The sequence below is a fragment of the Amyelois transitella genome, chromosome 15 (genome assembly GCF_032362555.1).
Source record: "Amyelois transitella isolate CPQ chromosome 15, ilAmyTran1.1, whole genome shotgun sequence".
In the NCBI taxonomy this organism is placed as follows: Eukaryota; Metazoa; Arthropoda; class Insecta; order Lepidoptera; family Pyralidae; genus Amyelois; species Amyelois transitella.
In genome coordinates this window covers 6,214,811-6,241,032 of record NC_083518.1, presented here as the reverse complement: position 1 = coordinate 6,241,032, position 26,222 = coordinate 6,214,811, and the positions used below count along the sequence as shown (strand labels likewise).

General features: G+C 32.2%; 1 protein-coding gene across 1 annotated transcript in view; it reads right to left on the bottom strand.

The window, feature by feature from the left end:
- LOC106138060 (activating transcription factor 3) overlaps window positions 1–26,222 on the bottom strand; it is a 48,274-nt gene that overhangs the window by 21,101 nt on the left and 951 nt on the right. The gene's annotated exons all lie outside the window — the stretch shown is intronic.

The window sequence follows — 26,222 nt, the reverse complement described above, 5'->3', positions numbered from 1 at the left end:
TTACGAACAAAGCCAATGCAAACTTGCTAGCTATAAATAAAACCATAAAATTGTACATACTGATGAGCTAAAGTGATAACATTGTCAAGTTGTTTGTGGCCACGATTCGGTTAAGATAACTATAAATATTTTAATGTTAAAACTATTAACAGTTTATATGCAGAGAACAATCCTAACATAACGCGTTAGCCTTCAATATATATGAGTACACATATAATGCGTTTGAAGTATGTGCAGTCACGAATGATATATCATATAACTATATTTTTACATATAAAAATATCTATATGGTAATTTTATGATGCTTTATATGTCCCTCTAAATAATATGAATATATTTACATAAATATCTCACTGGTTTGAGAATAACATTTTACAGATAAAAAGGCTAATGGAATTGTAAATTGTACTTTTGTTCATTTTAAGCGCTAAGTCCGAAAAATGTGGGAAACGGGTATACAAAATATTAGCAAATCACGATTTGCCTTTAAACAGTTGAATGTCGAGGAGAGAGAATCAATTTTTTCTGCGGTTAGATATTAATGTGAAACGAATAAGGGAAAATTGGAGAGAAAAAGGCCTAGAGGCCGTAGTCCAAAGCGCTGTCGGATCAGATCTTTGATAAGTTAAAAACACCGATGGAAACAGTTGGATGACAAAATCAGGAATCACGATACTCTGCAATGGATGAGATTATGAAATTGTATTTGATTATAAAGTCATTATCAAGGATATTTTTCAGTATTGTATGATGATTAAGAAAAGCAGATTGTGTTCTGTTTATATATGTAAAACATTAAGTAACAAAACCTATTTTAATACTCATAGACATAACCTTAAAATAGCCCAACCATAAACCGCACCTACAGCTGTTTTGTACGCGGAAAACTGCATCTACTCTACACAGTAACTATACATAATGGTATATAGCTATACTTTGTTATACGACCTCGCTCATTTTACGACAGGAAACCAATAAAATGATAATACCTGGACGCTCTAAGCGCAATGTTAATTGCTCGCCGACTGAGCGTCAATCTGATTTCAGCGGTTCCATTGTCATTTTCAATTTAGCATAGATTGTTTTAAAAGGTTTTATGCGCTAATTCTATTTCGAATTGCCGAAGGAATTTTGGAAATTCTTGAAAAAAAATTTATAACTGCCATAAAGTATTTATGTATTTCGGCTTACTCAGATTTGTCATCAGGCGACTCTTACTCAGATTTCAATATTCGAAACAAGCAAACAATTCTCTCAATCCTATCTTCGAGAGTGTCAAAATAAGCACCGTTTCTTGTTCATTTTCGGATATTTTTGTCACCACTTTGACCATTCCAAGGCTTTCTTTCGAAAGCAGACATATAACTTCGAACGCCCGCTTATATTTATAAGCTTTGTTGTGCAAAATTATACCTAATCAACGACAAAATTATATTATTTACATCGTCGGCCGTCGTCTTTTTTGTAATTCTCTTTGATTTACTAACACCATTAGTTTTCAGGATAGGGTCAACAAACTGTTTCATAAAAGAACAGCATATGTTTGTGTTCCGCTTGTCAAAAGTACACCGGTGTCGGTTACTCGGTTAATTAATTTTCCTCATTATTATTCACGACATTCCATTGTCATGGTGAACTTCAAAATTCGTATTACACATGCAGAGATAAATATAATATAGAGTTGCCCTGACTATATTTAAAGTAGCCAGAGATCAAAAATAATAATGCCTGGAGTCTGCATTGTTCTATGGGAATTTCATGTACTTAACTTACCTTTAGGCATTCACCTTTCTCTTTTATACATTCCCAACAGCAAGCCTTCAAAGATTTGTGCGAGTTGCATTCGCTCTCCAGTTATTTTTTTTTGCGATATTAAGTTGCACCTCATCGATATTTTCTTTAAACGTCTCAAAGGTAAAAACAGTATGCATATCGTAAAAATTTCTTACATTTTTGAAGAAATTTTAACCTAAATAAATACAATTTACATCAGTGCAAAAAATATAATCTTTTTCTAACATGTAATACTTAGATGTAAGTGATCATAAATATTGATTCTCTACGTCGTAGGCGCTACGACGTTGGTTTAGTGACATTAATAATTCTGTGCTACGAAAATGAACGCTACGAGGGCTACGACCGCTACGAGAAGACACAATATATAAAAATGTGCAATATACTGGGAATACAGTACAATGCAATAATAGACTGCGCAAGAAATGCAAGTGAAATAAATACTTTAATTTCTTTACTTTAAAATTCATGTTATACACAACACTTGTACACACAAGTATCTCATATAAAAAAGTGCACACAGTAATCTTATCTCATATAAAAAAGGCTTTTTTTGTATAACGACGTGTATATGTACACGTATTTTATGAAACCTTTTTTTATAAGTGAGTGAAGCCATAAAGGCAATGGGTATTGTTATCTGAACGGACCATCCTTGCGAATAAAGTCTAACGGGACAAACTTGTTGTTGTTGCTGCGGTTTTGTGTAGTTTATGATATCTTCGTTTCAGATTTTAATATAATTTGGTATTTAATAGTTAGTATATTAGTTATAGAGTATGTAATAGTTTCGTGAAATTTTATTAATTTTTTATTGTATAGAAATGTATAAATCTATTAATAATTTAGGAAATACCACAAAAAGTTAAATCAGTTCCCATGACATTTAAAAAAAATAAGAATCCCTAAATGTCACTCTTATTTTCATAATTTCTGTAAAAAGATCTAGTCCCGTGACAAGACATTATATTCAAAAATGCATAAATTTTACCCAAAGTTTTTAAATGCTGATAAGATAAATACTCATTAGCTTTAATTACCTAGTTTATTTAATATTTTATATATGTAGTATCCGCTGCTAGTGTCGTAATGGTATCTTGGCTCGTATCACATTTAGATACGTGCGTCCATATAATTAATGATATCAATACATCACTTCGATATGAAAAATATCCAATATCATTTCGTAATTTAATTAACTCTGTGGCCGTGTGAATTCCTAACATATTGTTCCAATATATATAAATACGTAGGTATGTAAATATACCTACTCATTGAGTAAATGCCATCTTCCTACGTCAAGCTGTTTCCCAAATTTTGTTTTGATTGAGTTTTCGCTTCTATGTAATAAAGATATTACATAGAAAACGTAGTTATGTACGAGTATTAGGTAATTTATACGAAAGTTTTATTACTTTTAGTAAGTAAAGTTCAAAAAATTTGCAGTTGTTAGTAAAAATAAGTTATTGAACAAATGGAAAAAAGAATTCTAAGTAAAATTTACACTTAACAAAAGACAGCTTCGACTTGACCACAGATTAAAAAACCACAATTATATGTCATCCCAGAGTGAATAAATAAAAATATGAGGCCATGACATAAAAATAGATACATTTTAGTATAAATGTGGCTGCTATAATAGGCACCAGCACTGCGAGTACCAAAGTGTAATATATCGCACATAATGCCGGTCGTAGGTACTATTGAAAAAAAAAACGTTCGCACGATAGAAATATATGTTGTAAAAACGATCTTTTTCCAAAAAGCCTTAATTCACTATAAAATAAAACAATAAGGCTTTTAATGCTTATTGTTTTGAAAAATAAAACCTGCGTGTTCATGTGTTACTTTCATCTCTTTTGGGATTATAATATGACCTAATTTTCTACTGTCACGATAAATCATACTAATGCTATAATGTGTTAACAACTCTTAATGAGTTGCGTGAATATAAGGTACTTTTTATATGAAGCGCATTTTTGTTTCGTTTGTTACCATGACCAAATAATTCAGTGTTTCAGATATCTGATAAAAAAAAATATAGTCCTTTGCTATCAAAAAAATTGTTTGCTTAAACAAATAAGAAAGTGATAGTACCAGTAAGATCCACAGTTTCTTTTTGTCATACATATGATAGACTTGAGACGAGAAAAATTCCTTCAATTTTCGTTCTCGAAGTAATTAAGGGAAATCGCCTCTTATCGGGAGGTTCATTATATTAGTCAATAAGGAAGTTATAGTTTAGTTTTATTATTTACAACTTTAATATGATTAAGCTTGTTGTCGTTGCAACTTTTAACAAATTGCCTGTTGAAAGTATACAAAGAAGTAAAAATCATGTCGCCCGTGTGATATTTCGGTATCCGGGTAATGTAAATATTGCTATAACGCATGATTTATGGATTTATTTGACTCGAATGTATACAATGTTTCAGACACCCGGTTTCGACACTTATTGAGATGTCTCTCTGCTCGATATTAAAATCGACCTACTTTTTCTTTGGGAATTTTAATACTGAATTTTCGGCTTCAGAAACGCGTAGCAATTAGTTTTACTCTAAACATTTGTAATATGAAACTTAAGCTCAACGAAACAAAGCTAATATAATGTGAAATTGATTTTTATTCATCATCATCAACTCTAAAAATAAAGATTTTAAATACCTAAATGTTTTGTTAAAAACCGGGTGTTGCATGATATAGCACACAATTAAAACCCAACCAGTTTAACACATTAATGATATATTACTAAATTGAAATGAAAAAATAATTGCCACGCCTTTTAAAAATCGAAATTTCAGTAGGTACCTGTTAAATTTCCCAACAAAAAACATCCAGATATCAAATGATGTTTGGAACTATTTTAATGGTACTGGAGCCAGAATTTTCGACTATATTTTAAGGCTTAACATGAAACTGCTTAATGCCAACCGTGTAGATATGTGACCTATATAGATATGACCAATCATGTCTGCCCTCTTCGGACGTGCTTGGCGACCGGGCAATGTCATCGAATGAATTGATGAAACCTCGGATTTTGTTATAAAGTAAGAGAGAATGCATTGGAAAATACTATTTTAGACGCGAAAGCAGTCAGATACGTGAAATTTTATTTTTGATCTTGATTTCTTTTGTTATTCTTTAGTTTGAATAATTATGATTTCGGAAATTGTTTCAAAAATATACAAATATTTTTTGTTTATAGTGTTTTTGTATATATTTTAGAAGTTTGAAGGTTCACTTTCATATCAAAGGATGAATCGAATTTCGGTGAAAGTTAAATTATTTAACGTTGTAGGTATGAATTTACAACTGATCAGTTTTAAAAATTACATTTTTATCTTAATTATTACTTCTAACAATTCTTGAATAGTTAACTAACATTTTAACACAACTATTTTTACATAAGTTCATTAACGGACAACTGCAAACTGATGTGCTTAACATTAATTTACTCCAACATATTTTTATTGTTATAAGTATCTCAATATGTTTTGGACAATCCTCGATACATATTACACACATATTATCAAATACAAATTTATACACGGTCATTTTGAGTGTTATTTTATGTCAATCAAAACTGATTAAGTACGAATGGAGTCATACAAATAGTTCTAACTTGACCCCTAAAGTAGAATGTGAACATTGGATCCTATAGTTATAGACATGTTTTTACATAAACAATTATTGAAAATATATGTTAACGAAGCGATAAATGGATAAAGCAAAAGGAGTATGCAGGGATTGTGGCATGAGGAAACATGTGGTCTCTGCCTATCCCTCCCGGAGAGGCGTCATTTACGTATGTATGTACGTCAACGATGGAAAACATAATGTGTAGTAACAGCTTCCCTTCCCGTTTAGATTGTAAAAAAAAAACAAATGTATGGTATTATTATAAAATTCTTATACTTAAATCTTTACTTTGTACATATGTATACCTTAATATATTGCAATGAACTCTCAGCCTTCAAACCAATCACACAATTTATGACCGCTGCCTATAAGCCGAGGCCATTTTCTAGTAATACGCCACTTTGTCTGTTTACGACTCTGTCTGCGCCTGTGATACACAATACTAGTGAAGTGGTGGCCGTCATCGCTTGGAATAACATCTAGGTTTATTCTATCTTCTTTTTATTGAGTAGGTGGGAGACGAACTGATAGTGCAAGCCCTAGTGATAGAATTCTTAATCTTAACCACCACGAAGCCATCTTTGTACTACCGACAGACAGGTAACAGTGAGATACGAGTATATGGTTTAACGAAAGTTCAAGTGATTATTCGATATATGTATGTACATAAAATATATACAAGGGAGGACACAGGCCCCATAATCGCAAGATTCAAACATCACGCTTAACTTAAGTTATTGAGATTCGGAATTGAATGCCTAAAATAAACGTTAGCCTTTTCCTTGACTTTTACAAACAGGTGATACCATAGAAATCACATTTTAAGGATGGAACATACTACGTTCCTTCTCTTTTTCACAATGGTGTCGCACTGACCCAGTTAGCTTTAACCCATAAGCGAAGCCCATTGACGCCGCTGTGGTGGCTATAACGATTTATAGGCACTCGGCACACGGGGTGTTAAATTACACACGCCATTAGCTTTCAAAGCTGGGTTTTTAAGTAGCGCGGTCGAAGTTATATTTAAAAAATCATGACTGCATGTTATTGTAAATAAAAAAAATTATTGTGAATTGCACCACAGCCTTGGTCATAGTTTTCGTCGTATTTAACATTAGCCGTAAAAATAACAAACACCTAGCCAACAGTCTCTAAATGACCACGTTCAGCTGTTTGGCTTAATGATAGTATTGAGATTCAAATAGTGACAGGTTGCTAACCCGTCACCTTAAAGAAGAATCCCATATTTATAAGCCTATCCCTTAGTCGCTCTTTACGATATCCTAAGACGAATATTAAGATAGAATACTTATAATATTATACTTTAAAACATTAATAGTTATCAGGCGGTATTGTTCATTGACTGGATATTAAATTTATTAGTAGGTATTTTGCCATGTATTTTGCCTAGTCGGGACTTTCTTTCATGGAAAACAAGAATGCAATGTATGCACGGTGTATGTAAGTACATATGTAGACGAACATTTTGATCCTTTGTATACGTACTCTACAGAATGAAACGACCAATTTCCAAGTTAGGCTATTAAGCAAATCATCACGAGAAATATGTTCTTATTGTAATGGAAAACCATTAGAGAACGCCTACGTGGTCGACGCGAGATTATTACCAGGTCACGAGTATCAACAATGGATAACGACGAGATGCATTTACAATGTTATGTTTTGTAACTTTGAAAAGTACTTAATGCCATTTCTGGAAAATGTATTTATTTAGCCTACTCTAATTTTCATTATATTGGCGTTAGTTGTGGTCGCGTCCTTATTCCTCAGTCCATACCTCAAGATGATAAGATAAGCCCAGGGTTCACCTGTTGCCGTGATCCTAACGTGTAAGGCACGAAGAGACTCCCGTCTGTTCTCCGAAATCATTGCGGGAAAATCTTACAAATATTGGATTATGGTTACACATTTATTCATCTATAAGTGTAAACCTATATAATATCGCCTTACACACACATAAATATGAAATTTATGATGCATCATGTCAACTTCTAATTCATAAATCATAGGATTATTTTGCTTTAATACACCTTTTTGAATAACAACAAAATCTAACTCGAACTGCGCATAAAGCCTCAACTCGCCTAGTGTTTCCACCGAGATTGAATAAATAATTATTGTCAAGGCCGTCACCTTACCCATTGATTAATCGAAGAATACTTCTCACGGATGAGGAGATCACGGAAAAATTAAGGCGTGCTTTGAATTTGACACTTATTAATAGGTTTCGAGCGATACCACTAATTCATAAGGTTTTAATTTATTCATCGGTTTGGTAAATATTAATTACTTATGACCGTCGAACACGCACAATCTGCACGAGAGTTGAAACATTTTTAGATTTCTATGATAGACGAACATATGATAGATGTCACCTTGTATGTGAAATATCTAAAAACATGTTTCGTGTAAGTACTTCCCAACTGCAATCACTCCACAGAATCAATCAAATAACTATTGCGTATTAAATTATAATGCGTAAAGGTTTACTGAAAGTGAATTTGCATAGAATACAAAATCCGAAATTATGCAATTATACGCACAAGTAATTCATAGATTTGCCTTATCGATAGTGTTCCGTGGCCGTGGTCAGGTGCGCTTGCGCATCAAGTGTGGGCGTGGCCTCGGTGTGAGACACACGAGCGCTGATTGGCTTATTTCAAAAGGCTGTTGCATTTCACTTAGGACACGATTTGGTTACTAATTGGATAGCCATTTTAGTAAACTACAGGTATTCGATAATGTGCTTACTTTCAGCACATTATCGCTAATGCAAAATGATTCTAGCTACTCTGCAGAGTACAGTAAGATAGAAAAATAAATGCTAGTGAAAAGACACTTTTTTCGGTATATTATGGAGCCTTATTGTGCTATTTTCCTGGGTTCCTAAAGTTTAAGCCAATTTTTAAATTCATTTTTTACTGTAGTCTATACACAATTACCACAAAATATACACCGATCTCAGGACCGACACGAATATTGCTCGGTTTTGATTGTTTTTAATATTATATCCAATCCACCTATCAGTTTATGTTAACATTTTTACATAGAAAATTGTTAAAATGTTAAAAGTAAAAAATAAGTTTATATCAGTCACTACTGCTAGTGCAGCAATAAACTTCGGAGGTGTTCACAGAAAAAAAAAACCACGACCAGGAACTTAAAAAGTTATCACGTAAACTACTGGGTAAATAAAAACATCGTAGTCAAAAACATGAAAGGTCTACAAACCATTAAACGAAATAGTAGTTCTCGTATTACTGAACAAATAAAAAATGTCAACACTTTGATCACGTCTGCTACCAATTTAAAATATAAGCTAGTTATGTAACGGACCTATATAAATTGGCATCGTAAATTTGTTGAGAAAATTTAAAGAAAGATTTCATTCAGTTTAACATTGTGTGGGTTGTCGGGTCAGAGTAAAAACGTGATTTTTTGTTGGTATTAAAAGAGTTGTGTAGGTTTATTTACAATATGTTTTCCAAGGAAATCTTATATAAGTTTTAACTACGGGTGACATTGTATTGTGGAAACAAATGACTCTTGTGATGTATTTTTTCGCGCTTGCCTATTATATTTTTTACAACATTAGAAATAATTTTCTGTACCTATGTAAATATTTGTTCAAACATATCTACTACGAATTAAAATAGTTCAAAGAGAAAGTATATGTATTTAAGTATATGTAATTAAGTTAATATGTATTACATAGATTAAGTAAGGCTCGAAGTAAGTTCAAAACTTAACTATACTACGTATATTTTGTAATAAATACTTATATATAGATAAACATCCTATACCCAGGCCAATCGGAGTAAGTTCGTTTCCTATCATGCTCTGGCCGGGATTCAAACCCGAGACCTCCGGTGAAACAGTCACGCGTGCGTCAAAATGTACTAAATACTTCCCGCATTACTTTAATACCCCTATAATTGATATATTATAATTTATCTTCTTAAGTAACAATCGTCAATTTAGTGTAATGTCATCCCAGAACGTGAGAATAAATACTTTACTAGTCAAATCAATTAAAATTTCACCGGATTTCTCATTTTTTTTTTAAATAAATGCAGTTGATTATTTTCCTTATATAGTTTAACATTGTATGTTTCAAGATGAGAGAAAAAAGGACAATCTCCCTCTATATTTCATTATACAAAATCTCTCCGACAAATATCTACATAAAACATAAAAGATAGATACATACAAAGCCTAGAACTATCGCAAGTAAAAATTCAACAACAACTATTTGAATAACTAATAACAAAAAACAAAATCCCTTGAAGGCGAGACGAAAACACGCGGGCTGTTTTAGCTGCACAATGAGACGACGAATAGAACAAAGGGTTCCAATAGAGAATGGAGTTAATTAATTCAAAACAAACAATCTATGAATATTTCGAGCTAAACAACGACGCTTGTAGTCGAGCATTCTTTCTAGTTCGTTCTGAATAGGTGTTTCATTTGTTACTGTGCCATAGTCACGTCTATATCCCTTGCAGGGTAAACAGAGCCAACAGACTTAATAAGACTGAAAGGCCACGTTCAACTGTATGGCTTTATAATGGAATTGAAATTTAAACAGTGACAATTATCCCTAAGTTGCCTTTTCCCATAACCATGGGAAAGATATGGAGTGGTTCTATTCTACAGTGCCGGAAACCACACGGCACATGTTAAAGTTATTGTTGTATATAAGTATACATGGTTAATTAAACGGAGTTTTATATTAATAATGTCCGTTCTATCTTAACCCTCGTGTTATTTGGTCCGAATTTAATCTAAGAGATCCACTCTTTATTTTACCGACACCTAGCTTTATATTATTTGACAAATGTTGAATTTCAAAACATTTTTTCTTGTTGTAGATCTTTTATTGAAATCTTTCTCAAAAAATAATATTAATTTATTTCCTATCAAGCTTGAAGTACACTTTCTAGTTTCCGACATATGACCCTGAATGTTCATATCGACTGCAATTCGCCAGATCGTGCAAACTCCGAAGTAATGGCGAACAAACGACTGAACTTGCTAATTGAAACTTGCCTCTTTAATGAATGCTACACACGGAAATGTTCGCAGTTAGCAACTAAATTTTGCTCAATTCTTGAGATTCACGAGAATTTTAAAGTCATAAATGCTAAGGGTACTATCATCTTACTAATCTTATAAAGGCGAAAGTTTGTAAGTATGTGTGTTTGTAACTCGTTCAAGCAAAATCTACTGTACGGATTTTGATGATTTTTTTTACACGGGTAGAAAATTTCCACAGGAGCAAAGTCCCGGCGCGCAACTATTTGTATAATGTTAATGGTAAGTTTCTGACATAAATACGAATAGTAAATCAGGGAAGGTATAGTCTGCCTACCCCACTGGGAAAGAGGCTTGGTTTTATTTATGTATCAAATAAAAATAGTCTTGAATTAACATAATACCTATATAAAGATAATTATTTTGCTTTAAATTATTTTCGATACATAATAATATTTAGATACATTTTCTAAAAGGAATAACACTTAAGAACTATTATACTATAATATTATATAACAGTATATCTACTACTCTTAAGGTCGAGGTGAAAAGTTCATGACTGTGTATTCATTTAAATCGCATTGTTATTATAAAAAATTGCAGACTTTGAAATTCTTTCAGTTAGCACGAAATGTTGTCAGCAATACAACTTGAGAGATTTGAAATTTGATATCTTACAATGCATTCTTTAGAAATTCTTGTTACTTTTAAGCCGGCTTTTTAAGAGTTCTTAATCCTTCAGTTTTCATATGTTGTCTTCATAAGTTTACCAGGAAAGTTAGGTGTATAATATTGGACCCACGATTTAAATTCTATCCTACTTATAATTTACATCCAAAAGTTTGTAAGGATTTGTTTTATACTTGTCATGAAATTTAATAGGTATCATTATTCCACTGCTTTATGGGTAAATTATTGTATAACATCAATCATAAGGCAATTGCTATTTATTTATAGTTTATAGAACAAGATGCAGCGCGTTGCATATTTAACAATTATTGATTGAGTGTAAAAAATAATATCATAATTATATATCTGTGTGTTGCAACAATTTCTCATTATAAAGAAGAAATATACATTTGATTTTTATTACCCACATAATGCAATACTATAAAATTAATAAAAATCACATCAGACACAAACATTTTTTTCTTTTTGCTTTTACTAAATGTACGTTGTACAGACAATAGTTTTACTTTTCTTTATTTTGTAAACGAACTCACGAATATGTTCGACATATTAGCAGACTCTAAAAATGCCTCAAAATCTACTAAAGCGATCATAACTCCACTATGAGAATGCGCTGACAAGAAACCATAGCGCGTTGTAAAATTTAATAGCGCCATCTAGTATAATGTTTTAATGTTATTTTTAAATTATTTCGCATCTTACTTTAAGTTTTATTAGAAATGGCTTTTGCTACTTAAAATACTATCGTGCTTCATTAAAGAGGTTGAGGACTATCATTTTTAAAGCAGGATCGAGGCTTATTTTTCAAAAATTTTATTTCACTTTATAGAATTTAATATAAGTTAGTATAGAGGATACATCGAAAGTTCTGATACCGTAATATTTAACATTATTATTAGTTTAAAGCCTGGAACTTTGCCAGTGAAAAAAACTATTATTTTTACAAAGATAAACAAGCCAGTGTCGCAAAAAGTCACAATAAATCACTCTTATAACGAGAATAAATAAAGAAATGTGGGTTACATAACACTTCCTCTATTGTTTTTGTAATCATTACTTAATTACGCTCGCGGCTACACGCATTTGGTACAACATCCTTAGACCACATAAAAAGACCTACAAACAAAATTCCAATATCTATCCTGTGATGATGTCAGTTACTCATTCAGTCGGTACTTATATAAATCAATTTTTTCTTTTATAGATTTTCAATATTTGATGTACAACAAGACATTGAAGTGTTAGAAAAATGGTAAGCATGTAATCTTATGAATGAAAAATAATGTGTAAACTTTCGTTCATCGTTTTTTATCTGTTGTTATTGAATGTTAACCACATATGAGTCTGACTAAAACCAAGACTATAATAGCCAAAACATGTTAAGGGGTGATACAAAAATTTCCCACGGTAGTGTGAAACGTTTAAGCTTTGCGGAATTGGCGATGTGACAAAAGCTGCATATTTATTGTAATAAAGAAAATACAGAGTGATTTTCTACTATTCAGGATTATGCCACCATAATGTAATTTTGTTTACAATACCAGTTAGCGCAAGCGCATTGCGCTACTTTAAATCGGAGCTGCTATAAATAAAGTACAAGTAAAACAGTTTACAAACAGTGTTTTTCAAATAAAAATCCCTGGAGAACCTAACACAAATCGACCTATTTCTCTTGGCAAAATGCCCGCGGTTTTCACACGGAGACGACTGATAATCATTCATTTTGTCTGACCATCAGTTCTATGCCTTCCAGTCTCAGTTTAGCGGAAATCCGCTTGTTTCGTCATACATCGCCGTGCCAAACTATTGACAGGCTTAATGTTTTCCATTTGGCAACCGCCGTGTATACAGAAAGCGGGTTATCTGTCGACTATTAGCATTCTTTTTTCAACTTATCTGTTGAAAGTTAAATGATAAAGGTTCATTATCATCTGATTGTACCTATTTCTGATTGCATTCATAGCGCTTACGTTTTAACAACGTTCAGACAGGCAGGTTGATTTACAGGTTACTATTCTAAAACATACTGAAGATTTTGTAGTTTAGCAGTTTCATTCCAAGGCTTTAGCTGAACTAGGGGTATGTTTTCACTTTATACCACTAACGAGCTTTTGCGCGGGGCTTCGTTTCCGAGGGGATTTCCAGAAATAAGTAGCTTATGTTATTCTTAAAGGTCTATTCTATCTTAGTACCTACCAAATTTCACCAAAATCGTTTCGGAATTTTTTGAGTTTACAAGTAGTAGAAATAAAAATATAGAAATCTTTTTACTTTAATATTAGTATGCATTAATGTGGATAAAATTGCACCAATGTTTGAATGTCTGTAAACTGTAATTACTAAAAGATCAAATTGTAGTTGGGACACCAACAATATTATAAATGACTCTATATACCTAGAATTTAAGAAACCCCTGTCTTACCCGAGTGTCTGACGTACCAATTTCTCATTTCACCGTGTTTCATTGATTAATTCCTACTGACACTCAATTCACACCTCGCGCTGGAAACCAGCCAAAACCGACCACCCAAAGTCTACCTGCTTCGTTTATTGAACCATCAAATAACCTATAGTTAAATTTAATACCTTTATTTATATATCAACTCTATAAAAATAACTCTCGCCGCGTCTGAAATTCACTGAATGCGACATTTATTAGATGTTTTGTAAATAATTAGTTAAATGGGGTTCCCGAGTCAAAACAAACGTTTAAACTACGAGTTTCCGACAGCTGCTTATCAGTAATTTAGGCAGCTTTTGGAGGTCGAGAAAAATTCATTGCATATGCAAAATAGTATGTTGCTGATGAATAAAATGTTTAGCTAAATAGTTTAGCAACGAAAAGACAATCGTAAACAATGTCGTTTCACAAAAACGAAAGTCTGATTAACGTAGAACGTTACATTTAGGGCATAAAATGCTTGAAGTCCTATCCTTCCAACTAATATTATAAATGTTTAAGTTTGTAAGGATGTGTATGAAGTGTATGTATTCGTTACTCTTTCACGCAAAAACTACTTAACGAATTTTGATGAAATTAAGTAGTAGAATGGAAAAAAATAATATAAATGAATAACACGTAGTGTATTTTTTTACCGAAATTTCCTCGAGAGCAAACCGCGAAGCGTAGCTACTATATTTTAAAATAAACAGAATATATTCTTGCACATATTTCTTTTGTGAGATGAATGATATACTTTCATATAAAAATGAGTGTTTATATATGAAAATGAAATAACACTACAGTATATTTGACATCTTGATGAAACACATTGCCCTCGTTTCTAAGACCAATACACCTTCCATACACATAGAAATATAGGAAAGAGTCGGTGATATATATCAGCTAATATTGGTCCAATAGCTTTGGCACATCTCCAATCTCTCTTTCAAAAACCATCTTGTGAATTAAATAATAGCAAAGCCCGCAGCAAACTGTACCACATTATAACATTGTCAATTTAATCAAAATAAGTATAGAAAAAATCAATAAATAGGTATGTATTTTCATTCTTTTTTAGAAGAATGATTCTGGCGGTTCTTGTTAAAAAAATATATAATTATTATTCTAACTAATGGTCCTAATATAAAAAAAATATTGCGAGATAAGACGGAATATTGTTACCCACCATTAGGTACACTACTGAGCAAAATTTTCCCTTAAATATAAATCGATTGAGTAGAAAATCATATAATGAACTCGAATGAGAGCTAAGGGTTAAAAAAGATTATGATGGGCAAAATAATGATCAAATTGCTTAAATGCTGGTCTGCCCCCCTATTCAAGACCGTTGACAATGCATCTGCTTTAACATCCCTCTCTCTCTGTCTTTGAGTCTCTGTCTCTCTGGCTAATCGCTGAGTTAAAGAAAGAAGGAAGATAACCCTATGCCTTATCAAAGTATAGTACCTACTGATAAAGTATAAATCCTACTTTATTTCTGAAATATTCTTACGAGCGATACCTACTAAGATGTTTTAAATTAGGTGGGAGTGTTCTTCTTATTGTTTTTGTCACAGGAAATAGGCAAACGATACCATTATTATTAGCATAGATAGAATTTTGTCATGTTTTCGTACAGATGTGGGCCCAGTGGGTGTCACACAAGCCACGCCGCTTGGTCTGACATACACTAAAACGAAACGCCAAGGCCCATTAGGTATTTTTGTTTTATTACGACTTGGTGCAGCAAATACGATATGTTTTCTAAAATTTACTACATTTGATCTAGATTTAGAATCTTATGTCATATTTCATGTTCAGCGATTTTGAATTAAATTGATATGCCTGAGATGATTAAGAAAATTATTCTTAAAAGCCACTTATTCGTATATGTTCATAGTACCTACTTATTTAATATGTGCATAAGTGAATACTAGTAGGTATCTAAGATCTTGCTTTATTTCAGTAGGTAATTCAATTATTTTGTTTTGTTCTTGCTATCTTGCAAAAAACTTATAATTCTTCTCCTAATACAAGGGAAAGGCTTTTCACACTTGTATATTTACAACAGATACTCACATAGTTATTTTATCACAATTTTTTAATGTTTTTGTTCGTCGACATTAATTTACCTGCAACAAAAAAAAGCAATTATTTTTCACACGTTTTTCCGTGGTCACATCGTGAGAAAAAAAATCATGAAAATGGATTACGCATATACTTCTTTGAAACTGACTTTGAAATTTCTTACAAGAAATACACTTTTGTTCCACCTGGTGCATACATACATATTTTTTACAACTTAAAATTATAAGAAGTATCTACAATGTAGTAAGAGGAAAAATTGTCATACTACTGCACTATTATTTGGCTTAGATAATAAACCTTGTGAAAAGAGATATTATGAAATCTTGAAAAAAAAAAAAACTTTAAGAGAGACTAATTGGGATACCTATTTGAAACGCTACATTGTCAATATTTAGTTTTTGACGATTTCTTAAATTACCTCGGAAATTGCCATAATCATGATATTATTTCCATGAAAAGTGTGAGCTAAAGTCTTTAAAACCCCACATTTAAGAAACACAGAGTTTTGTAATGTGACGTACACAACTATGATTATGTAACATTAGATAACAGATTTAATGTTTTGGAACGTATAATTAGCCGCTATAAAATATGCGAGGTATTACTGTGCGTGCGCTGTCTTTGTGAATTCTCAGAACTCTTTGGGACAATACGATAGAGTATAAATGCAGAATTTAGGTTAGACCACTTTATGACACAAGTACAAGAATACGTCTAATTAATTCCATCTTCAATTAATAAAAAAAAAAAGTTTAAATCCATACAAATAACTATAACAAAGAGAAAAGATTGTGATTTTTGTTTGTAAAACTCAAAAACTACTAAACTGATTTTGACGCAATTTGGCACAGAGATACCTTCAGGAGTAACATAGGCGACTTTTTTCTGGAAATTCTCACGGGAGCGAAGCGCTGCGCAAAAGTTAGTCATAAATAAAATGAGAATAAAATATGACTGAAACGTAAATAGGCGTAAACGAAAAATATATACTTAGTTGATGAAGTTAATTAGTTAGAAAATAGCGTGCCACAATGTACTTACTAGCGAAATGGAAAGAGGCAGCCGCCCTAGAGACACTAATTAAATTAGGCTGCCTCGCTGTTTTGACAGGGCCAGTTATTTTTTTTATTAATTTATGATTTTTTGAACATAAGATAGGTACTTACATAAAAAAATACATAACTTGAATCTTTTTCGTATTTGTTACAGGATAAGCCCGCGATGATTTTTCATAAGATGATGACATTGATTATAAAATTATTATCACTTAAGTATAACTCATTAAATATATGTAAACCAATTAAATAGTGATTATTTGAATATGATCCAAATGTGACGTAATAATTACCGTGTAAGTGGTACAGATAAAATATGTTATCTTAATTAAATCACAAAAATCATTTCAAAATAAGGTGTCCGATTCATATCTTATTGCTTATTCATAAACACCTATGATTCTTATTTTTATTAGCTCGGAGTTTTTTATATCTCAACCGTATCGATTCCTTACGCGGTAGACAGAGCCAACAAGCTGGAAGAGACTGCAAGGCCACATTCATCCCGTGCCTCATTCAAATATTATGTGATGGGTAGAATTTATGTGTGAAGAAACTCGAGTAATTACAACAACTGATAAAAGCTCAAATATTTATTTAAATTTTGTTTTGTAGTAATCGTGATTAGTTTTTATACCTTAGGTACTTTTTCCCCAAAGAGGTTATCATTATATGGGTATGTTAAACAAATTTCGCTGATAAGTGCCCATTTTCAAAGTAATTACATATTAGGTACTTTGAATTACTAAAACACACAAACTTTATTAATATAAAATAGCATATATTATAACACTCGAGATTTTAAATAACGAAAAAGACGTCGCACATAATTAAATTAAAATATAATTTATGATTAAAAAATAAGCAGATTATGAAGCAACGTCTAATAAACTCGTCATATATCCGGATATCGAATAGATTTAAATTTGAATAAGATAAGGAGTGGGTTAGGCTCATCTTAACCTTAACCTGCCAAGGCGGTGATCAATAACATACCATTAACATATATACGGTGAGTTCAACATAACATATTATACAACACTCGATACAACTATCAGCCGTGGTAACTCCCACATACCATAATGATTTGTAGGGCTCAGAAAATTTGAGGTCATAAAATTTTTGTTTTATACCGCCTACTCCTGAATAGAGATCTGAGAGAAATTATTTCTTTCTTTCTTTGAATTTTTTTTCTTTATTTCGTATTTTGTCTATTAATAAAGGATTTGTTGTCTAATTATTCAAAGTTGCGTCAAATTTCATACTAGTTTTGCTCTAATTTGCAAACAATACAATAAATTTCAATGATAAATTTATTAATTATTTACCTGTCTATACCTAATATTATGAATTGGTTTCAGCAATATACCGTATATTTAAAATGAAATGTTTTATTATTATTATATTAAGCAATACAGTTATTTTATAGACAAGAAAACCTTTAGCTATTTCCGCTATTTCTTAACTATTTAAAGTTCCCATTAGCAAATGTGGCCCGAGGCTCTCTCTACCTACAAGTTTTAAAAATATATTGTTCATAGTGATGTTAAAACCCCATAGTAATGTACAATATACTACATGTAATAAGACGCACCCAAGTTTCTAATAATCAATACGGATTTCAACCATTTCTAATACATGCACAAATTATATATATATCCTTAAAAATACCCCTAAGTATACTAACATAATATCAATGACATAATTAAATCCTTTACGAGGTAGACAGAACCTATTGGTCTGGAAAAGACAAGGCCACGGTCAGCTGCATAGCTTACTAACGGATTTGAAATTCAGATAGTGATAGAATTAAATTCATTCAGTAGTTTTACTACAGTAAAAATACTCTTCTTTTTGGTATAGGTAAGTATAGGTCCAAACAATTTTAATTTCATTAATTTTAACAGTTATTATTTCAAGCAATAAACAGTCTATCTTTCTACAGTATGACAGGACACTGTGTATGCGTGATTAGTATAACCTTCACAATAAAAATCCAATAAGTATAAAAATTAACCACACGTCAAATCATTCCGATTGATGACAAGTTTAGTTTTCAATCACACACCTGGACACGATTATCACGTTTCTAGAAATACATACTTAAGATTTATTAGAGTCAAACCGTCATTCAAGTCTAAGACTGATTTAAAAGGTCTTGGTTTGAAATTGAAGTGTGCATACAGTAAAAAGATCATGACTTTTTTATACACTTGAAAATGGAATTTTTTCATGACTATTGTCAGCGCCCAGACCGTTAAAATGATTTCTCGGAAATTTGGGACACAGGTATATTAAAAGTAATTTCATTCAACAAAAATAAATTCATTTGTTTTAATCAAGTTCAAGACCACCATGGGTAGTACAATGTTTCCAATAAAGGGTTTTAATTCATTGAATATTTAGAGATTGTGTTTTTATGTTTTTGCTATTTTTTAAATATGATAATTTTTATATGTTGGTCATAAAAATATTGTTAACATGTAAAACTAAAATTACTCGGGCAGGAAGCTTAGGCTAAAAGCTATGTTAAATATCATTTACAATGGGATGATTTATAAGTACCTACAAACATTTATCACCAGTATATACCGCGAAGCCCGGAGAATGCCTATAATCACGATTCTGGATTTGGTTAATCAGATTTCACATGAAGCTACTCTGTTTTACCTCCACAACATTTGTAGCATAGTAACACGCCATCATTTGCAGGTTTCTCTACGATGTTTTCCCTCAGCGTATGACAAAATTTTAGCAAACAAACGAATGTACATCACTCAGAAATATTATAAGTATACATGGCCGCGGTGAGATTTGAACCCATCACGCTTTTTTGTCCTGTTCTGTACCTTAACCGTAAGACCACCACGCTCTTTATCAATCGTTTATACTGCCGACAAATTGTTGGCAATTGGCATTCCTTATCTCGACCCCTCGGTCACTTGGCGGAGCTTTACTTTACTATCAACGCGACGGCCAGTTACTTTCCAATTAAATATGTATAATTGATGCATCAAAGTCGGTCAATTTATTATCTTGGACATAAAATTATAAGGAAAACTAAGAATGGATTGACTAAGCAGATATACAAGGAGAGTGTGGAGGGAAAGGTCGGAGTGGGAAGACCTAGACGAACGTATCTTGATCAAATTAAGGACGTCCTGGTAAAGGGTCAGGTCAAAAGTACCCGAAACCGCCGAGCTTGTATGAAGAGAGTTATGAATGTGGACGAAGCGAAAGAAGTATGCAGAGATCGTGGCAAGTGGAAAGAGGTAGTCTCTGCCTACCCCTCCGGGAAAGAGGCGTGATTTTATGTATGTATGTATGTAAAACTAAGAATGTTTTGACAATTACAAGAACCTAGTTAATTTCTAATTTTCCGTGTCGTTTTTAAGCTTTTACGATAGAGCCGACCACCTTGTCTTCTAAAATACCTACTCCTAATCAATTTTTTGTTTAAACTATTTACCGTCATTAGTTTTTACTACATATCTCTTTCACTATAGAATTATATTGAATGCATCGTAATGGCATCGTAATAAACGTATGAAATGCATATATTCAATACCAACATAATCTACGATTGCATATTATTATTTATTTTTAATAACAAAATTAATTCAATTAGAATGACTTGTAATAACCAAGTAAATTGCCCATAAACTCTTGAACTGAATGCAGCTTTAATAGTTCAAGTGCTTACATAAATCTCCGTCTAACATATTCAACTTGTCCACGTCGCGAAACCTGTCCATATAAAATTATTTTTCGCTTACCTGTTGCATTATCATTTTATAAATCACTTTACACGCTATAAATAATGGGAGCCCTAAACAGGAGCAAACATCATTAGGCCATTCTATCATGGACGGCGGTACAGTGCGTGTTTGTCGCCGCGTCAGGCGGTGTGTTTGATGTGTAGACGAGACGATAATTACAGAATTAACGACTTTATACAGAGAAGGTTTATCGCTTAAATTAACACACGAAATTCGCTCCTATTGGAACCTTACATAAGGCACCTGATATGCAGTTATCATTCGACCTAGTTCAGACGATGCATCTCTCGACCTTGAGAGCTGATGAAATAGCCTGCGATTTAGTGAATTGCCGAATTGCCTACGGGGTCAGGCCTATGCTGTTAGGAGCAATTAACCTTGTGCAAAGGAACATGCAAATTGGAAGGACCTCTTACGATATCTATTTGGCCATTTAAATTAAACTACACATGACAACAACATAATGTTTTGCATAGTATAGGTACCGATGTCTACTGCGTATAAATTTAAATAAACGTAATTTGACTGTTCAATTACCTAACTCGTGTACAAAGTCGTTAATATTAATTTTGGGAACACAAGGTCATTCGAAATGCTAAATATTACCTATATCACACGAAATCTTATCAATAGGCTTTAGTTAAACCTCTTGATATATAAGTTTTTTTCGTTAAACCGTTTAATTTAGCACCACATAAATAAAAAACTTGAAAATACGTACAATAATGTTTATAATATGATAATGAAGCAGACGTCCAAAAGTGATAAATTTGTACCCCACTTTTAGATATTTCGGGTATTCCCCTCTTAAACTTCATTACATCTTTAAAAAATTTGGGTGAAACATATATGGGCCATTGTTATTATAAAAAAAATCTTTAGGCTATTGTTGATATGTAACTCTCTCTCTTATCTATTATAGTAAAGTATTTTGACAGGCATCTATATAGTCTTACCGAACCATCTTTAGATATACCTCTAGTACCTGAGAACTTCTGTTATAGAAATGAAATAAAGTTTAGCAATGGGTAACCGAAACACAAAGAGTTATTTATAACATAATATAATTCTATTTAATGACTGTTATAAACAATTTGACAGGAATCCTCTAAATAGCGAACAAGGCTAATGGATTGCACTACATTGAACGCGTCAATAAGAAGCGCGCATTCCTCGCTCGACCTGTAACCTGATTACTGCGCAGACTCAGGTCACTACCAGCATCTGCCCGAGACTTCGTCCAAGTGAACACTGTTTTTCGCATAATTTTAACATTATCATTATAGTCACACAATGACGAGCAGAACAACTAGAAGCAACATAGACTGTTGCAAAAGATGAACACTAAGTACTAATTACAATTTTCAAAGTTGCTTGGAGTCAGGCTATCAACCTAAAGGAAAAATATTTTCCAAACCATTCAGCATATAATGTTCTAATGATTTAGCTGTGAAGGTGAGAATTTTGGTCTACATTGACTGTTCAGGTTGCGCGCGAGTCAAAGTTTAATGTTGTTTTAGCATACCATGAACAACTAGCTCTAGCATACACGATACATAAAAACAGCGTTGTTATAAGGGAGTACAACTTCTATCAAGTTGTTTTACCATACCACCTAAAACTATAATTGTATCATACATAAAAACAGCCCACTGAAGCATTGACGACTAACAGCTCAATTATTTTTTCGCTCGGAGATTGAACCCGGTTCAAGTACCTAGTTTTAGGCTGCCAATCAAATAATTACGCCGTCAGTAGTTACAGAACATGCTGATTGAATGATTTCAATATTTTTTAACACCAATATAACATTCATTACTTTACTCACCAACCCATATATTTATTTATATAAAAAAAATCATAAAAACTAAGCTCTCATAAGATTTGTAAGAAATTAAGTTGAAATTTGTTTATTCAAAACTAAGTGATAAAATCAGATATACACACAGACAATTCCGATTAGATATGTTATGTACACGATTATAATCGTAAGTGATCGATTGTCATCAGATCACGTATAAGGCAATCTAGATTTGTCGTATTTTTATCGATAAAGGAATGTTTTTATTCCATCTATACCTTGCTGGGGGTGTGGCCATATATGTATATAAGACAGGTGAAATTCCATCGATTTCAATGAATGTTTTTTTTGAAAATGAAAGGTGACAGAAAGAAATTCTAAAGATTTATTAAACTAGATCCAGTGTTAGAACTCTATACTTTAGAGTTCTTATTTTAGGCTTGGACTCAATAAGTACTTGCTTATCAAAACTAATGAGAATCACAGTATATACGAGTACCTTGTATTCTACACACTACCTCAATTTTAATTTTATTAACAAATAATAGGTACATACACAAGCATACACACACACAATAAGATCCCATTAGGGATGTCTTTCATTAGCCTTCGTTTTAAAGCTGCGCACTAATTCATTAGTCGTATCTTTATCACTTAATCTTGATAAAACTCCCCTAGATTATTTTTATCTCGGAAAATTTGCAGTTGCAAATGGCCGTCCAGCGTCTCCGCCTGACCCGTTTGTGAGATCTCAAATATTGGCTTTGAACGTCGGTAAACAGCATTATCCGAGAGTCCGTTTACTTCGCTATACATATATTGTATGGATATCTTTTATACATATATAAACTTAACGCATGTGCGCTAGGTAACGACAAAGTTTTCTGCAAATTTAGTTTTTTGCTGTCTTTGCGGAAATTCTTTCTTACACCCGATAAAATAAACTCTTCGGATTACTATTATCACCAATAAATCTTGTTTCGTTACTCATCATTAGCCATTTGTAGAAAGTACCTATGTTTGAAAATCTTTAAAACATTTTCAGTCTTAAAATTTTTATTTGGGCAGAGAATAATGATGACTTTGTTGTGTAGATGAATAAATTAACCAATATTTCGCATTAAGGTATACAAATAATTTGTTATTGTTTTATTGATCAATCACATTATCAAGCGTAGTTTTTATATTTGTTAGTACCTTTGAATTGCGCTTCCAAGAATATGTGTTAAAAATAATTCAAACAATGAATTTGAGAAACATGACATGAGTATGTTCGACATACCTTAAATATTTCATCTTTTGTTTGATACTGCTGGAATGTAGACGTCTTACTGATATTTTAATTACCTAGATACGTGGGAAATACCAAAGTACATTACGTTCAAAGATAATTTAAAGATGATATTAAACTCCAATTGCCAATTAAAAGGTATAATATCTAGAAAGTAATACAACGTTATCAATATTTTATTGAAGCTATTTTATTAAGTACTAGAATTTTCAAAAGTTCATGTTGTGTAAGATTTGTAGCCTTTAAATTTAGGCTTAGGGTCAGAATCAACAAAAACCAATTGAGCTGCCATCTTTGCATTGTGTGCGAATCCATGCGTAGGCGCCGATGTTGTCCTTCGATGCCTACTTCAAATGTTCCACAAGCACTCGAAAATTACCGAACACACAGTAAAAAAAAACAAACAGTGGTTAGTTAATGTTAAGATGCGTGTCGCAATGAGTTCCTTCCAAATGTAGACGCCCAATTGACCTTCTGTCAAGGGCACTAAAGAACTTCATTTTGAAACACCAAATGCGTTAATTTATTATTTCTGTAAACGCATGACTTCCGCCCTTTGAGCTGTAGGAAGTGATTAAGTGCTGTAGTTTCTATAAAAAATAACAAAAGTTTGAACATATTATTCTCACGACCGCTCTAACCAAACGCATATATGTATGTGTGAAGTAAAGGAAACTGTATGTCGTATACTATATTGTCCTTATTCCTCTGAAACTTAAACTTACGTAGATACGCGTAATGGTTTTACTTTTGTTTGGGAAAACATTTCAATTGTCCAATTTATTTGTGTCTAATCGGCGACTTTAATTGTAAGGATTTGTTATGCAGAACAGTGTAACAGACTGTGGCGGTATGCAGGCGTATACACGAACGTGGAAGTGTTAAAACAAACATACTAATTAACATCCATTCAGTTGTGTGGAGGCCTTGTGGAGTCGTGTGCGGTGCTGCTGAATGCTTCTTATCGCGGATGTGTGCACTCTAAGTCTGTTATATACGTGCTCTTCAGAAACATTAATTATTGCTCCGAATTGTATATATTCAACATATGCATCAGTGCTTTTATTAATATATTTTGTTTCTCCAACAAAAAGTTATCACATATGGCATCAAGTTTTCGTTCATTTATTTTCACATTTCAATTTCAGACTTATACACAAAAATCAGTGGTGATAATAATAATTAAAAATACTGCAAACCATCGAAAAATTTTCATCAACTTGTCACATCGTGATCACTTGTGTTTTTTCGAGTAGTTTGCAGACTTTTTCTTTTCTTTCGAATCGTCTCCGAACGAGTTTATCAAGTGACCTCTATCGAGACCGAGGTCGCTCGGTGCACTGTTAAAACGATTATTTTTGTCCGGTTGTGTTTAAAAACCACGCTACATGTAGGCGGCAGCCCATTCATATTCAATTCCGTAATGCGTTATTATATTTGTATGTTGAGTAATTTACATAATACGAATTTGTAATTTTCATATGTTTTTTTTATCTTTTGAACTAGCTTAATTTTTTGGTAGGAGTCGGGCGAGCAGCCAACCATAGAAACATTGCCAAGTTTTCACGGCTTGTTACTTGCATCATGTATTCCTGACTATTAGCTTTAAGGCTTAAGGCTATATTTGACAAAGACGCACAATTTACATTTTTATATAACTTAACATAAAAAAGTTTCTACGCTTTTAATGCTTATTCATCAAGGCAATCAAAAGTTTAAGATTCAGTGAGAAATTGATAAGAATGGCTTTTAAATTGCTCTACGATCGATATAATTCTCCTTTAATAATAAAAAGTTACTATCGTAGGCGTTCTCCCGTTAAATCAAGCCTTAAATCTCAAAGTGGTTCAACATTAATATCCATATATAGCCAGTAGACGAAAGCAACATTATTGTAAGGCTTTTTTTTCAAAACAATTTAGTAATTGAGAATATTATCAAAATCATTAAGATTATGTTTTAATTTATTTGCTTTGTAAATTATGCGTTGTAAATATTATTTTAAAATGTAAATATAGTTTTAAACGATGTTAATCTTACTAGTATTTAATATTAAAAAATGTATAGTATCCGTACTTTATAAACATAACAGTAAAATATCACGTTAAGGTCGTAATCGCATAAGCAACGTTTTTTGAAAATATTTTTAAATGTAGCCGTATAACCTAGTTTTATGTAGGTATTTCATAAAGTTATAAATCAAAACAAGCAAAATGGATTGAAATTAACTTTTTAATAATAAAAACCAATTATTTAATTGAAGAACTGGATGATCTATCATATTGAAAAGTTTTATCAACAGTTTTATTAACATTTGATGTTATTAAGGAAAGGAACTAACTACAATGAAAAAAAGCTATATTTGATGTTTTATTTATTACCATATAACATTTCGTATTGTTTCTGGTTATCATTTAAAATGAAGAATTTGGATTAATTCACATAACAACTATATTATCAGACACTCACTCATTCAAATAAAGACATAACTACCCGATCGGTAGGTTGGATTGATATGATAACCCAAAAAATGATTAAGAAGAAAGTAGACCATTTCAGTACTAATGAACTGTCAGATGCAGAAACT